Raw genomic sequence first — 16388 nt, 5'->3', positions numbered from 1 at the left:
CTGGGCGGTGAAGCTCGGAAACCATGGGTTTAATCACACGGACCAGGAAAGACAACTACGACTGGAGGAGTTTGTGTGCAGAATCACAGTGTGGAATCGAGGAAGGTTAGCATAACCCTAAGAGGAAACAAACAAACAAAAATCCCTCATGATTTGGATTTTTCTCTGCTTTCTAGTTGGCTTGCTATAAACGCAGCTTGTTCTTCACCTGTCCACACTACTGAAATAAACACAGGCCCTGATTTATTGTAACTAATCCAAAACAGGTGTGCCGTTTGCAGCTGAGTTTTATTTTGAGGAGTAGTGCAGTGACAGGGATTTGGGTGGAAGCAGGGGAAGCTGGTGGGAGGAGGGTCACTTGGCCGCAAGGGTGGGTTTTTGTCCCTGTAGCAGGTCTCTTACCACAGCCTTTGGTTGGAGCTGGGTGCCAGAGACATGCTTTATTGGTTTTATTGGTCTTTTTTTTTTTTTTTTTCCTTCTTTCTTTCTCATGAGTGATGATGATCTTGCATCTCTGAACTAAGACAGGAAAACATTAAACTAACCAACTACTTATTCAGATAAATGATAAAACTGGGGTAATCAAAACCAGTGTGGCAGGAGCCCCCAATACATGAATAGATAAACTGAATAGAGAGTAGAGAATCAAATCCAGTACTGGAATTGGTTTATGGCAAAGATAACCTTTTCATTTTTAGAGAAAAACCAACATCTTCATGCTGACACAATTAGCTACCACATAGAGAAAATATCCCAATAGACCCCATAAAACTTCAGATGAATCTCTGGGTTAAACATAAAAAACAAAATTATAAACTCTGATTGAAATATTACTATTTTTATGATCTTGAACTCTAGAGATAAGGTCTTCTTGGAACGCAAATAATTTTTTTAAGTGAAGAAAACATTAGATAATTTTGATTATAGCTAATTAAAATTTTCTATATATAAAGGAATATCATAGGGGGCTGGAGTTGTGGCTCAGTGATAGAGCACTTGCCTGGCATGTGTAAGTCTCTGGGTTCCATACTCAGCACCACATGTAAATAAATAAAATAAAAATCCATCGACAGCTAAAAAAATTTTTTTTAAAAAATCATAAATAAAATTAAAAGAAAGTCACATAATGAGAGAAATATGTTATAGTAACAAATGTAACAAAGATTAATTTCCAAAGTATTTTATAAACAGATTGATAATAAAAAGTCTTGCAAAAATTTTTAAAAGGTAAATAAATATGAAATTCACAGAGGAGACAAATGGTGAATAAACACAGAAGATGCTCCAGATCATGAGTAATTAGAAAAATGCAAATTTAAAAAATGTAACACCTTTCACCCCTCAGAAAAAAAAGTAAAAGGGTGATAATATCAAGTTGAACTTTTGGGGAAATGGGTACATGGCCAGCAGAAGTGTAGTTTAGCAATATCTTTTAAAACTAAGACGGGTATTACCCATGACAAAATAGTTTCGTTTCTCAATATCGTTTTCTTTTTTGTACTGGGAATTAAACCCAGGGGTGCTTACCATTGGGCACATCCACAGCCCTTTTTTAATATTTTATTTAGGGACAGGGTCTCACTAAGTTGCTTAGGGCCTCACTAAATTGCTGAGGCTGGCTTTGAACTTGTGTTCCTTCCGCTTCAGGATTACAGGTATGTGCCACTGTGTCTGCTGTTCTCAATATCTATTTTTAAGAAAAGTTTGCACATGGGTCTGTAGAGACATGTACCATAATGTATGCTATGAAATGATTAATGCAACATTTATGGAGAAATAGCTAAACAGTATAACCTGTTCAAATAACTGACACCTCAAACTAACGTAGAATGAGAAAGGCCCGTTGCAAAACATTACATGCCACATTCACTATTTGTGCCTCTGAAGTCAATCCATAATAGCATATTAGTATTTTTTAAAAAGTTTTTTAGATGTAGATGGACACAATATCTTTATTTATTCATTTTTTTTTTATGTGGTGCTGAGGATTGAACCCAGTGCCTCACATGGGTGAGGCAAGTGCTGTACCACAACCCCAGCCCCCTAAAATTATTTTTTAAGTCAGGGAGAGTATATATGAAAATGATAAAATGATCAACTCTGGGGAGGAAAGCAGGAATCTAGTATTTGGAGAGGTAATTGATAATGTTTTAATATTTTTAAAGGAGATTGTATTCATTTGTTGAAAATGAAAAACATAAACCTGGAGCTAGAAAACCCTCCATTTTAGTCCTGGTTCACTGTGAACAAGCTGTATACACTTGTGTAATTTCCTTTCTTCCTTTTGGCCCTTTTCCTCAAAGGAAGAGGTTAAACACAAAGATCTCTAAGTTTCCAAGGCCCACGAATCCTGAATTTTGTATCAGCTGCCAAAGTGAATATCAAAAAAAAGTGAAAGAAAAATATGGTTTTCAAGACAAGGAAAGACTTTCTAAGCATTAAAAGGGGAAAAAACGGACAAATTTGATGATGTAAAAATTTGCATAATCCCCACTGTAAGCAGAATTGAAAAACAGATGAAGGCCAGGACAGTGCTTGTGGTGTACAGGCAACGGAAATGATGTAAGAAAAGGCAGGTCCCCTCACCAAAGTGTGCAAAGGAACTCAAAGGCCCTTCATGAAAGGATTTGTAAACACACCATAAACTTACAACTCACATCCTCCTTCCTTTCGTCCTTTCTCAATTTTCCGAGATTGTGTTGAAAGTGGTAATAGCTCGACTGATAAGACTGAGGGAATAGATTTTCTCCTACACATTTGCTGATGGAAATGCAAATTGCTATGACCTTTCTAGATGGCAAATCGGCACTATTTACTAATATCGTCACAATGTAAATTTCAGCCCAGTTGTTAACCCAGTAAGATTATCAGAGATATAAAGAGTTTCATCTGGATAATGATATTCTTACTAGCATGATTTATAATGAGACAGGAATAACATGGAAAAATGGTTGAATAAATTATGGTACAAAATTCCTTGGAACACTATGCAGCTATTAAAAAATCATGCTTTTGAAATATTTAAGGATATGTGAAACTTCATGTAAACAAATTACAAAGAATATATATAACGTGTGTGTGTGTGTGTGTGTGTATATATGTACCTTTATTTATTCATTTATTTTTTATGTGGTGCTGAGGATTGAACCCAGTGCCTCACATGGGTGAGGCAAATGCTGTACCACAACCCCAGCCCCCTAAAATTATTTTTTAAGTCAGGGAGAGTATACATGAAAATGATAAATAAACATATATATATATAACATATATAATATATATAACATATATATAATCTCTTCCTTTAAGTAAGTTCCATGGTCTCATGACAGAAAGATTAAAGATATTTGCCTATGGTCACACCATCTTGTCATTGGCAGACCCTAAGTCAAATTCCTGCTCATGTTTATCAGTTTAATGCCTTTACACCTCTTTGTGATTCTAGAATAAATAAGTCCATCTTGAAGTCATTACTTTTTTTCTTATTTAGGACAACTGATAATATATTTAGAGTATTAAAAAAGAAAATAGCTTCTACTTTCCTCTTGTAGCTATTTTACAGTCTTCACTTTATTTTACTGAAAAAGATAGTTTATATAGTACAACACTATAACTTTTCAAATCCTTTAAGAGATACCCAAAGCCAGCAAGAGAATGCTTTTCTTTGATATCTGAGAGGATGGCATGGACATGAATGCAGAGTATAAAGTTAGATGCTGGATAAAGGCTCCCTGAATCCCAAGGGCTCTAAATGTGAGTTAATAGTACATAAAGCAGAACCAATAAATGTGGGTAAAATTTCCTTTATTATCATTTTTCTAGAACCATATTCTATGAGGCTATAGTATATAAGGTATCTAATCCCCACAGGTGGAAAACAGCTCAATCATGGTAAGTAAGGTATTGTGGACTGAAGGTTTGTGTCCCCTGAAAACCCATGTTGAAGCTCTGACCTCTGAGGTGATAGCATTAGAAGGAAGTGCCTTTGGGAGGTGATGTTGGGTAGATGAGGTTATGAGCGTGGGGCCCCCAGAATGCATTTATTTAGTTCACTTATAAGAAGAAGCACTGAGAGCTTGCTTCCTCTTTCTTGCTCAGCCATGTGAGGACATGGTGAGAAGGTGGACTTCTGAAAGCCAGGAAGAAGATCCTCACTAAGAACTGATTCATCTAGCATCTTGATCTTGAATTGCTCAGTTTCCAGAACGATGAGAAATCTGTGTCTTTTGCTTAGTTAAGCCTCTTTGTCTGTGGCACTTTTTTGAGCACAGACTGAACCAAAACACGAGGTCACACTCAGAATCCTAAGTAATTATATTCAGAATCCCAAGTCATTTGGGATTTAGTACATAAAAGTAGTAAACTATGAAAAGGTCCCCTTGTAGTCTCAAATGGCTTTCCTATCTACTTACTGTGAACCAGAGGTTAGTATGTTCAATGGAAGACTCTAGGTTCTGATAAATGATGTTGCTGATATTATTGTGCTCATAGCATGACACTTTGATGACATTTTAGTGAGGCACTTTTCTGAAATAGAATTGCTGTTTACCAAAACCAAGCAGTAAGTCACAAATCCAGTCAGTCCGTTGTGTAGTCAGAAAGTCCAAGATGAAACCATTCTGGGAAGGCCATTTTCAGATCACCATCTCAACTTCTGTACCTGGTCAGAAGTTTGCACTGATGGTGGGAGAAACGAGAGTTGTTATCATCTACCAAGAAATAATCATTCATTGAGAGTTTGTCCCCAGTGCTATATTAGAGTGCTATATTTGGTAGTTCCTGTAATTCATATGACACAATTGTAATAGGGCTCTAAGAGGTGAATTAACAGCCCAGGGCACATATTTTAAGTAGCAAAACTGGGATTCAAATTCCATAGGAATTCAGATCATCGCAGAATGAATGGACGTTGGTAGAGATTATGACACCACTGAATTTTGACATAGTAGAGTCAGAATCATTCAGACAAAGGAATCCCATTGACTGGCTCCAACATCTGGACTATTTTTGAAGTTACCTTATTGTTTCTGAGGCAGATGTTAATAATGACCTATCCCATAGCAACGTGGTTCACCTGAGAGTTTCCAGCACCTGACAACTGTCCAATGCCTGAGGACTTTCTTCATACCCTGGATGTTGCTTGGCCACACTGGACAGTGCATCTAGAGTTCAGGGAAATTATTAACCAGTGTGTGTTTGGGGAGGTGTTGGGGATGGAGCACTTGGTAAATAAAATCTCAGTCTCTCCTGCTCATGAAATGATTCTCATGCAAGTGCCACACAATGTAGAGAGTTCCCCATGTGATCAGACCCCTGTTGTCCTCATAAGCAGCACATTCATTCATGCAGAAACTTGCTATTTTCTCTTTCAAGTTCTTGTATGGGGTTGCTTTTTTGGTGGAAACTCAAGACAACTTCCTAAGGCTTTCCATGAAGGTTAAATCTCCCAGGCCCTAGAACACTGAGGGTAGTTCCTATATAGATTTGACCTTGAAGGATTCTGGCCCACTCCTGAAGGACCAGGGTTCAAATGTGGCTAATTTCATAGCACTTTCAAGACCTTATCTCCTGTATGACCCTCCTGTCCTGATTCATGCCCTCCTCTGTAGTCCTGTTACTCTTTATTTAACTGAACTTAGAGCCTTTGCTGTAAACTACCCTGGATTAGATTGACAGTATACTTGTTTGTCCCCTGCTAAACTATAAATTCTTTGTGGGTCAGCTCTTAGCTTTATTGAGCACACCGAGTACCTGACAGTGAGAAGAACTCAATAAATGTTGAGTTGAAAATCATCATGGAATCAGTAGGTTCACATTGTAAAAGGGATTTAAACTCAGCAGGTGTAACATCAATTTTGGAAACATCATAAACAACAACAACCAATGAAATAAATATCTGACCTGTATTAATTTATTTAAAACTATGAAAAGGAATGAATATGGAAAATAGTTTATAAAAGTTTTAGTGACCATTCTAGGGCATAGGTCCACAAGAATTAGGATCTGGAATGCTAGCATATAACTAGCTCAAAACTCAGATTGAATAAATCCCCCAATTCTAGAAAAGCAAAAATGCTAAATTCCTTTTCCTTGTGGAATAAAGGCTGCAAAGTGTGGATAAGAGACATCCCAGAAGATTTTCCATGCCAACTTAACTGTATGCTAGGCAGAATAATGCCCCCCAAAGACGTCCTTATCCGATAAGGACGAACTGTGCATATGTTACCACACTGGGCAAAAGAAATGAGATTAAGTTATTGACCTTGAGAGGGGGAGAGTATTTTGAATTATGCAGGTGGGTCTATGTAATCACAAGGGTCCTTATAACTGAAAGAGGAAGATAGGAAGCTTTGAAGGACTACTCTGCAGACTTTGAAGATGGAGGATGGGATCATGTGCCAAGGAATGCTGACCTTCTCTAGATAAGCTGGAAAAAGAAAGGGATTCTTTCCCCAAAATCTCCAGAAGGAACACAGCTCTGCTCACACCTTGATTTTAACCCAGGGAGATCAAGTTGAACTTCTGACCTTCAGAACTGTAAGGTAATAAATTCATGCACTTTTAAATGACCAAGTTTGTGGTAATTTGTTGCAGCAGCCATCAAGAAACTGATACAGACAGAATACGTAGTTTGAAAACAAAGTGGACCAAAGCAGGATATCCTTCCTCAGCTCATTCCTTTAGCCATTGGACAAAGAGCCTGTTTGTAATAGACTTTGCAAATTTCAGAGGTCTTTGGCTTGGAAAATCTGAGGTGGAAGGGAAAACAACAAGAAAAATGGCAATCTACCTGAAATAGGCCAGCTTAAAGTAAGTTTAACATTTTGGGACCCAGGAAGCCTCAGAGAGTAAGGCCAGAGTTAAGGTCTCCAGTCAGTCACTGTTGTCTAGGCCACTATTTAAACTGTTCCATGTCTACAGAGTCACTGTTGTCTCGAGGAGCTCAAGGCCTGAACATGCCTATTGTGGATTTCAAGAGAAAAGTCTTCAGGCAAGGCCACACCTGGAATCCGACCCTGGGGGAAATGAAAGGAGGGGGAGATGGTACATAGGAGGCAGTGACTGGAGAAGGGGACATCTGAGCAGCCTTCCACACAGGATTCCCAACCTCCACACTACCGACATCCTGGGAGGGAGTTCTTCATTATGGGCAGCTGTTACTGTGCATGGTAGGATGTTTGGCACCATTCCTGACCCGTAGAGATCTTTTCCCTCACCCCCCCTAGTGGTGACTATCAAAAATGTCTCCAAACAATGCCAAATGTCCCCTGGAATGGAAAGAAGTGAAATCAACCTTCATTGATTAGCTCTGACTAATTGGGAAAGAAAACAGCCTTTTCATTAAAATCAACTTTGTCCAATAGAAATTAATACAAGTTACATATGAATTTTTTTTGTAAGTACATCTACAAATTGTGCAACCATCACCATAATTTCATTCCAGAACATTTTCATCATTTCCAAAGGAGCCAATACTCATTAGCAGGTACTCCTGCTATTAGCAGTCACCCCCAGCCCATGCAAACCCTGATCTTTCTGTCTTCTGTGGACCTGCTTCTCCTGCACATTCATATAGATGGAAGCATACAGTATGTGACTTTTGTGTATCTGATTTCTTTCACTCAGCACCATGTTACCAAGGGTCATCCATGGAGGAGCATTAAACAATACTTGATTTCTTTTTATGGATGAATAATACTACAATGTATTGATAGAACACATGTATTTTTAGCCATGCATAAGTTGATGGACATTTGGGTTGTTTCCACTTTGTGGCTCTTACGTGTGGACTTACATTTGAAGTTTTCTTGGGTAAATACCTAGGAATGAATTTCTAGTTAACATTTCTGCCACCTTTGGAGGAACCATCCATCATATTGGATTTCAAAGTTTCTGTACCATTTTGCATTCCTGACAACAGTGTATGAGGGCGCATATATAACTTTACACATATAAACTTTAATAGTGTATTGGATTAACTCAATGTAACCAAAATATTATTTCAATATGTAAGCAATATATGATTATTAATAAGATACTTACATTGTTTGTTATAATGTCATCAAAGTCTGGTGCATGTTTTACTCTTGTGGCATATCTCAGTTTAGGTGCTAACTACTCATTGGGAATATTTGGTCTGTATTTAGGGTTCATAAAATTAACAGTGAAAGAGTAGATTCATATGCCCAAATTGTTCCAAACCTATTTAAAGATTTCTCTAACAGAATTGCACATGTATTTCAAAGTTTACATGTGCATTGATTAAAATTAAATAAAATTTAAAGTTCAGTTCCTTTGTTAGGTACTTTTAAGATGCTTGCTAACTTCACCTGGTTCGGTGCTCCTGGATTGACTAGGCCAGCTCTAAGTCATTTTGGTTTTCATTCTGATTTTTTAAAAAGTCTGCTGTTAGCCACAACCTTGGTTTTCTTTTCTCTTCTGCAGCTCATCCAGTGATGAGCTGAAATTCCCTTTCTCTTTTTAAAAGTAGGCTTTATTTTTTAGAATGGTTTTTAGTTCACAGCAAAACTGAACAGAAAGAACAGAAAGTTCCCCTACACCTCCTGCCCCTACATAGGCACAGCACCCCCATTGTCACAATTGATGACCCAACATGACATCACCATCACACAAAGTCCAGAGTTGACATCAGGGCTCATCTTGGTGCTGTGTATGCTATGGGTTTCGACAAATGTATTATGGCACACATGTACCATTAGAATATGTAATTCTGCTCTAAGGGGCTATTTTGCATCTACCACAGATTCCCAGTCAGGATCTACTAGTTTGGAACAAGTAGCAAAGAGCAGAACTTGTCACCTGGGAGCCCCTGTGGCCTCTCAGCTCCTGTAGACCTTGTTTCTAATGACCAGCTCTGGCTAAGGCAGCCCCTGCTGCCAGGGCTTAGGTGTCCCATTTGGCATCCTGGCAGCCCTGCTGCTTGTTGGACAGGCTCCACTGTGTCTCTTGTATCACTTTAAAAACAACATGCCACCCTGCCCCCAGGGTTATCTATCAGGTTACCCGCAAGCTACAGGACAAAAGAGGACACATTCCTGTCATCTTTGAGGTCACAGGCTATTGGACCCGGGAAATCAGATATGGAATAGCAGTGGAGTGCTCTGGTCGGGAGGGATGTGCATTTTGCCATGGGTTTTCATCACGCCAAGTCCAAGGGCTCATGCTCACGGGTGAAGAAACAGCAGCACCCTCTTCTGAAGGGCAGAGATCTACAGCCCAGCCCCTCAGGCTTCTGATCTGGGGATCAGATGGATAGGGCCTGTCTTCCTGGGAGCTTGTCACAGTGCAGATTTTGACTTAGCAGGACTGAGGAGGAGCCTGAGATCCTTTTCTAACAAACTCCAGGGGTTTCCAGTACTACACTGAGTAACAGGGGCTTGGGGCTTTCCCCGGTGTTCAGCGTGCCCGTCCTCTCCCACCTTCCCCCAACACTCCATTGCCCAATCGCTGATCAGAGCTGACACGTTGAGTGGAAGTGTGCGCCAGGGACTGTGCTAAGCCTTCTGCTTGGGTTAACTCATTTCATTATCTCAACCACCCTGTGAGATAAACCCTGCTCTTATCCAGGCTCTGCAATGGGAAGTGCTGACGCTTAGCCTTGAGCAGAGTCCGACCGACTCAAGGCCCTTGTCTCTGGCCACAATGTGGAACAGCTTTCCTGATGCCATTTTAGGTCCGAGTTCCATAACTTTCTTTGGAACTAAAATAAACTCATCGATAAGTGCAGTTGCCTCTGGTGAAGGGGATGGAGTAACTGGGTGACTGGGGTAGGAGGGACATGTATTTGTACTGTGTGCATATATTATTCATTTGAATAAATTAATGAACAGTTTTGAAAGACAGTTTGTCAAAAAGAATTAGCTATAGCCTTCATAGTTAAGACTGTATACCAATAGCTGGGCCTTTCTCAGGCCTCCATTCAGAATGAGTCACTGTGGGGGTGGGGGAAAGGGGGTCCTTTGGGCCCTGACAGTGCACCTTGCATCCTCGGCAAATATGCACAACAAGGCTGGCCTGTATCTTCCCACCAGACAATAAATGCTACAATCGCTACTTAGTTACCCAGGACTTTTCTGCAGTAGGTAGACTCTATAGTAGCAGTTTTCTAAGTGGATAATAATGGTGAAATGGTTCTATTCAAAAGTAAACGTGAGAATTCCTTCTTTCAGACAGCTTGGCAGGAGTCTGAATTGCACAGTGCTTATCTTTTGTGATAATCCACATTAACAAAGAGGAGAAGATTGTATTAACCAAAAAGTGTTTGAAATTAGCCATTGTGGGCACCCAGATGTGATTCTCAAACTTCAGTGCCATCTTACTAACCGAAGCTAATTGCTGTGATCATGAAAATGTGAATTATAACATGTTTTCTAAACCAATGCAAGTTAACTACTTCCAAATTCATTTAGCAGTGAATGTAATTGTTGAAAAAATTTATAAAAAGAAGTTCTGGCCTAACCAGTTTTTACTGAACAGATGAGCTTCCGATTTAATGAGTCATAGTTAAGAATGCCCATATTAGAGTATTAATTGGCTTAGGGGAAGGCAAGGGCCAGTGTGACTGGAACAAGGTGTACATGGTTGAAACTAGGAAGCTGGTAGGACCTTATCACAGGCCTATGGAGTGGGGAGAAATGCCACCAAATGCCAAACAAATAACGTATTCCTGCTATATTTGAAACAGCTTTGACATCTCTACCCAGCCCCAAAAGGAACCACTAGTCCAAAGGTCTTCATTTGCTTCACACATATGGTGAAGCACACATAACCACACAGTTCTGTTCCCATGTCCACTCTTGCCATTCACAGAAATCGTATAGGCACATGTGCACAGTAAGGCAGACAGAAGTCACTGGAATAAAGCCCAGCCCTGCTCTCAGGTGTAAGGATCACTATGGCTCTGCCTGAGGGCCATTTCGAGTCACACGCTGCAGGCTGCAGAAAACACACAGGGTATTTTTGTAGATCCTCTCCCCTTGTTCCACAGGGTGTAGCAACACTATCCTTGTGCTACTTGTCCACTGAGGTCACTGCTGGGAGGTGGCCATGACCCTGACCCAGGTGACCTCAGGTCTTCTGGCTACCTCCTTTTCTATGCTGCACCAGGGGCCTGATGTCCCATCTTGTAGGACACCATGCAGCTGTGCCCTCCGTGGGGTCCTGTTGCCACCCCAGCAACAAGCCTCCAGGAAGCTGGAAGGAAAGGCATCCCAGCTTTGTCCTTCTCCTTCATCCGCAGGCCAGTAATCTCTTTCTCATCAGGGAAAGTCAGACTCCCTTTGTCTCTGGTCGAAATGCTCCTTCCATGTCCTCTGATCACCCAACAAGTCCTTAACACACACCAAATGTTATGCCCCTTTCTGTGCCAGGGATGCAACGATGAGCAATGCCAAATCCCAGCCCTGAGGGTACTGGCCTTCTGGTGTGGAGGAAGGCCACCATGAGTACCCAGGATGCCCTGTAGCCCCAGCTACTGATGAGCGATGGAAAGGCAGGCAAAGCAGGAGCTGGAAAACGAGGGACGCTACTTTAGGAAGAAGAGCAGCCTCCGAATCTTCTAACTGCTCTGAAAAGCCTCTAAGTCCCTCTGAAATTGACCAGGAGCTGGACACTTTGGAGCGCAGCTGGCTCCCCTCCAAAACCTCCCCTGGCTGCGAGGTATCACCTTCTGTTTAAATGGTGACAGAACAAGGAGAGTCAAGGGGAAAAGCAACCATGGTGTAACACCCTTCAACAACAAGGGGATGGAAAGACAGGTGTGCAGGGTCAGGCCTGCAGCAGGGCCTCGCTGTCTCCCATTCCGCCAGTTCAGATTTCTTCATGGTGGTTCCACAGGAGCCGTCTTGCTGCCTGTGAGTCCTCAAGAGGACTGGCACTGGGCAGCACAAAGATTGATGAAAAGCAGGAATGTTCGGAGCTACTGAATATACTAATCCCCTTTCTGAACCTGGCCTTTACCGCTGTTCTGTGCTTTATTCTTCACCTGACCCAGGAACTCAGGAGACTGGCTTGAAAAGACCGAGCAGATTTGAATCTAGGGAAAGTCAAAGTTCAGAGCAACAGGTGCAGCCTCAAACCTAAGCAGGCAACCCCTCAGCTGCTCCCTGGTGCCCCAATTTCTTCTCTCAGTTACCTTCATCTAGACGGGCAGGGGCTGGAGAAAATTGAGAAGCAGAACAGAGAAGATGACATCTGGCTCCCATCTGACATTTGGCTCTCTCTGTGACGTCCTCTTGCCTAGATTTTGTTCAGATCTTCTTGGACCTCTGGTTTTCTGTGATACTTTAAGTACCCATCCTCTTGGTATGGCATGTACTAAGATTGCACGTACAGACCCTGCCACATGCAGGCTGAGCTGGTTCCAGCAATTCAGTCTGGCCACATCCTTCAAGACTTCGAGCTTCTGAGAATAGGGAGCTCAGAAGAGCCTGTGGATCTGTGACTGATCTGAAGGACCAATTGAGACTGTAGAGACGCTCTTCCTGGGGATCTCAGGCAGGATCCTCAAGAAAAGAAGAGGCTAGGGACATATGGCAGTCTATTAGGGAGAAAGCATTGCATATCTGGTGGTCAGTGCCCACTCAGAGATGTCACTGTCCAGGGATCATGGCAGGAGAAGCAAAGTTTAGAATATGGCTTGAGGTGACAGAGTGTGAAATAAACTCTGAACCCCACCACGTTCCACAGCAATGGGGTGCCTAGAGTCTTCCCTAGACCCCTGCAAGCTGAGACTCAGGAGAGCAGATTTTCTCCTGTTAGGTTCTGAAGGTTCTGAACTCACTTGGCACCTCCCAGCAACACTGGCAACTTCCTTCACCTTCCCCAGATCTACCTGGAACTTTGATACAAATGTTTAAGTTGTATAGGGGCTCCTGTACAGCCCCGAAGATGACCAGTAAGCTAGCATGTATACTACGCACTTACTTTGTGCATCAAGTACTGTGGTAGGCAGTCCCGGTACCTCAAAGAGCTGTTTACAATGAACCTATCTGAGGGAACTCTGGAGAGTGGTCCTTGATGCACTCCTAGCCCTCCTAGGTCTGACCAGTCACCAAATCCTGTCATTCTAATTCTACTAGGAATTAGAATTCCCTGCTCTATATTAGATTCCTGTGGCTGCCATAACATTACCACAAACCGGGGTCTTCAAATAAAACAAAGGTATTGTCTCATCGTCCTGAAGATCAGAAGCCTGGAGTCAAGGTGTGGGCAGGGACTGCTGCTCTGAAGGAGAAGCCATTCCATGCCTCCCTCTTAGTTTCTGGTGGTTGCTGACAGTCCTTGACGTGCCTTGGCTAGTAGCTGCATTTCTCCCATCTCTGCCACCAACATCACATGGCCTTCTCCCCTCTGTGCCTCTAGGTTCATATTTCCTTCCCTCTTCTTACAAAGATACCATTGAATCAGGGCCCACTCTCATCTAGGATGATCTCATCCTAACGGGATTGTACCTGCAAAACCCCATTTCCAAATAAGGTCACATTCACAGATACCAGGGGTTGTGACTTGAACATGTCTTTTGAAAGGACACAGTTCAACCCACTCTCTGTCTCTTGAGCTACCATTGTAGCCCAGTCTTCATCAGGTTACCTGGACCATTGCAATAGTGTCCCTTCTAGATCATGATTTCCCTCATGACTTTCTCTCCTCATAGAACATCTGCTGACCCTAAGTCTTGACCTCTTCCCTGTACAGAATGTAAGTTCCTAGAAGACAGAGACTTCAGCTGGTAATGTTCTTTTCTCAGAAACTAGGATCCTGGGACACAGAGGGCTTTCAACAAGTACCTGTTGAATAAAGGAATGGAGTAATGGTTAAATGTAAGTGTATGGACAGCATTTTCTGTTACCCTTCTCTTCTCCCTGAATTAGAATGATTTCTCCCAAGTCATGGTATTTCTATCTCTACGTCAAACTTTACTCTGTAATAGAGTCATTTGTTTGCCCAGCTGGGATATTACTCTGTGCGTTACCCGGAAACAGATGCTGGGGTTGGTTCATCTTTGAAGGCCCAGAACAAACACCGTGCCTATCAATATTTGTTGCACTGAACTAAATCTAGTTTAAGAGGCAAGATAGAAACATGAAAAGCCATATTCCCCCACCCCCTCCAATTTACTGCCGCCACCGCACTTGCAGACTTGGAGAGGGGGTGAGAGGTGGGGCAGGAGGTAAACTTGCAAATTCTGTAAGTTCCCCTTTCTGCTTATGCTTGAAAAATTATCTTTCTGAGTCAGCACAGGTATTTTGATACTGTCTTGAGATTTGGGACATTTTTTTTTTAAACCAATGGTTTAAAAACAAGTGCTTTCACATTTACCATTAAACTGGTGGGGTCGAGTGGGAGAATAACCATCATGAGAACCACTTACCCCTTCATCCTTAGAGTTCTGGCTCAGGGTCTGAATCTTACAACAAGCATAAGGAAACCCCCCGCCCCCGTCACTGCCTCTCCATACCAGATGGGGAACATCCAACTCGGTCATGGACTGGTCTTAATAAAAACATTCTAAAGTGGCTGGCACTGATTACAGTGTCTGGAGGGCTGTGTTAGTGACAAGATGGTGACAAGCGGCAGACTCCAGCTAGTCTGAATTCTACTCAAGACAGGCTTTGTTTACATACAAGCCAGGCACCCCGTAATTGCTTTGCTGTTAGAATATCATTCTAGACCTTTCTATTCTCGATTCCATACCACCCAATCAAGTAAGAAAGCTTCACTACAGAGTGTTCCCACCAAAATGGAGCTGGGATTGGGGGGTTTCAGGGTATGGTAGGCAGGCTGGGAAAAGAAAAGTAGTGGGTCAAATCGTGTCTCAAAATTGATGTCCACCTCAAACCTTAAAATGTGATCTCATTTAATAATAAAGTCTCAGGTTACAGTTAGTTAAGATGAGGTTATAATGATCTGCAGTGGGCCCAAAAGTCAGTGAGTGATGTCCTTATAAGAAAAGGAGAGGACCCACAAAGAGACATGGAGGGAAAATGGCCACATAAAGATGGGGCAGAGTTTGGAGTGACAGGTCAGGGAGTAGCCAACCCTGCTGGGAGCCTTCAGAAGCTGGAAGGGGCATAAGATCCTCCCCTAGCACTTTCAGAGGGAGAAAGGCCCTGAGGACACCTTCATTTTACACTGATAGCCTCCAAAATGGAGAGAATAAATACATAATGTTTCAAGTCAACCCATGTTTGCGGTCGGTAGTTACTGAATGAAGTCCTAGAGAACACAAACGGTTGACAACGGTACATAAACGATAGAGGGAATTAGCAGAAAAATAATAATTTTCCATTTCTGCCTTTAGGACCCTCTTTCAAAGCGTCTCTAGACACTGAGGTAACTGCAGGGGGGAGATGGAAAGGGTGATGGGGGTGTACAGGGGTGGGGTGGTATGGGATAGAGTTGACCGTGGGATTGTTTGGGGAGGGATGAAGTTGGAGTTATACTGAAGAGAAAACAGATGAAAAGAAAGAGTTTTTTTTTTTTTTTTTGCTTCTGTTTAAGCAGGGCAACAGTCTTTAAAATTGAACTTTGTTGAGAGGGGAGTATTCTAGATTTCTTCTTTTTTTTTTTTTAATCTCTGCGTGATCATATAAGAAGAGTGAGAGAATGTGGACAAGTGGGCTCCCTCTGCCTCCTTGGAGATGTAGGGAGGAGGCAGCTGACAGAGTCAGGGCCTGAGGGGTACTTGGTCCGGCTTCATTTACCTGACGGCACAATAGTGTTAGAGACAGCTAAGGGGAACTGTGGTTCAGGGGTAGTTCGTGTTAGGCCACAGGAGCTCACCACCCCCCGGCCTACCCATGTGGGACAAGAGAAGCAGAACTATAAGTATATAAGTATTCCCTAAGGATGCCCAGGGATTGGATCAAAAGCAGGTTTAATCAGAGAGAAAATTGTGTTATTCTCTGCTCATTCACCAAACCTCTGCATGTGATGGACTGGTGAGGCTTGAAGGAGAACAAGATCAACTCCAAAGACAAAGAAACTGCATTTACTCACACCTCTGAGAAATAATGCAAGTGAGTGTTCAAGGCCTCACATGCAAATAGCAGCTCAGTACCTTTTGGCCTTCTGAGCTCAAGCCACCACACTGAATCCCAGACATTTCCATCTTCCTCTGTTCGGAGCATTTCCCTACCAATGTCAGTTTCCCAGAATCTTCTTTGTGAATCACTTTTCTTTCCATCTGCAAGGGGAAACTTTCTTTTGATGGATCCTTCCAAAGGGATTCCTGAGTTTTTAGTTTCCTCTCCTCCATGGTTGTCTCCACTTCTCATCCTTTGCCTTGAAAGAAGTAAAGGTGTCTTAAACTGAACCCTGGAGTTGCACATTGTAGTTTTACAACTCTGTGCCCAGGTAAATAGGACATT

At 42.0% G+C, this 16388-nt stretch overlaps 1 protein-coding gene across 2 annotated transcripts in view; it reads left to right on the top strand.

The window, feature by feature from the left end:
- Window positions 1-16388, top strand: part of ALPK2 (alpha kinase 2) — a 118434-nt gene that overhangs the window by 46552 nt on the left and 55494 nt on the right. The gene's annotated exons all lie outside the window — the stretch shown is intronic.

The sequence above is a fragment of the Sciurus vulgaris genome (genome assembly GCF_902686455.1).
Source record: "Sciurus vulgaris genome assembly, chromosome: 13".
Taxonomy (NCBI): domain Eukaryota; kingdom Metazoa; phylum Chordata; class Mammalia; order Rodentia; family Sciuridae; genus Sciurus; species Sciurus vulgaris.
The sequence above is the reverse complement of the archived record's forward strand: the minus strand, read 5'-3'. Positions and strand labels throughout refer to the sequence as shown.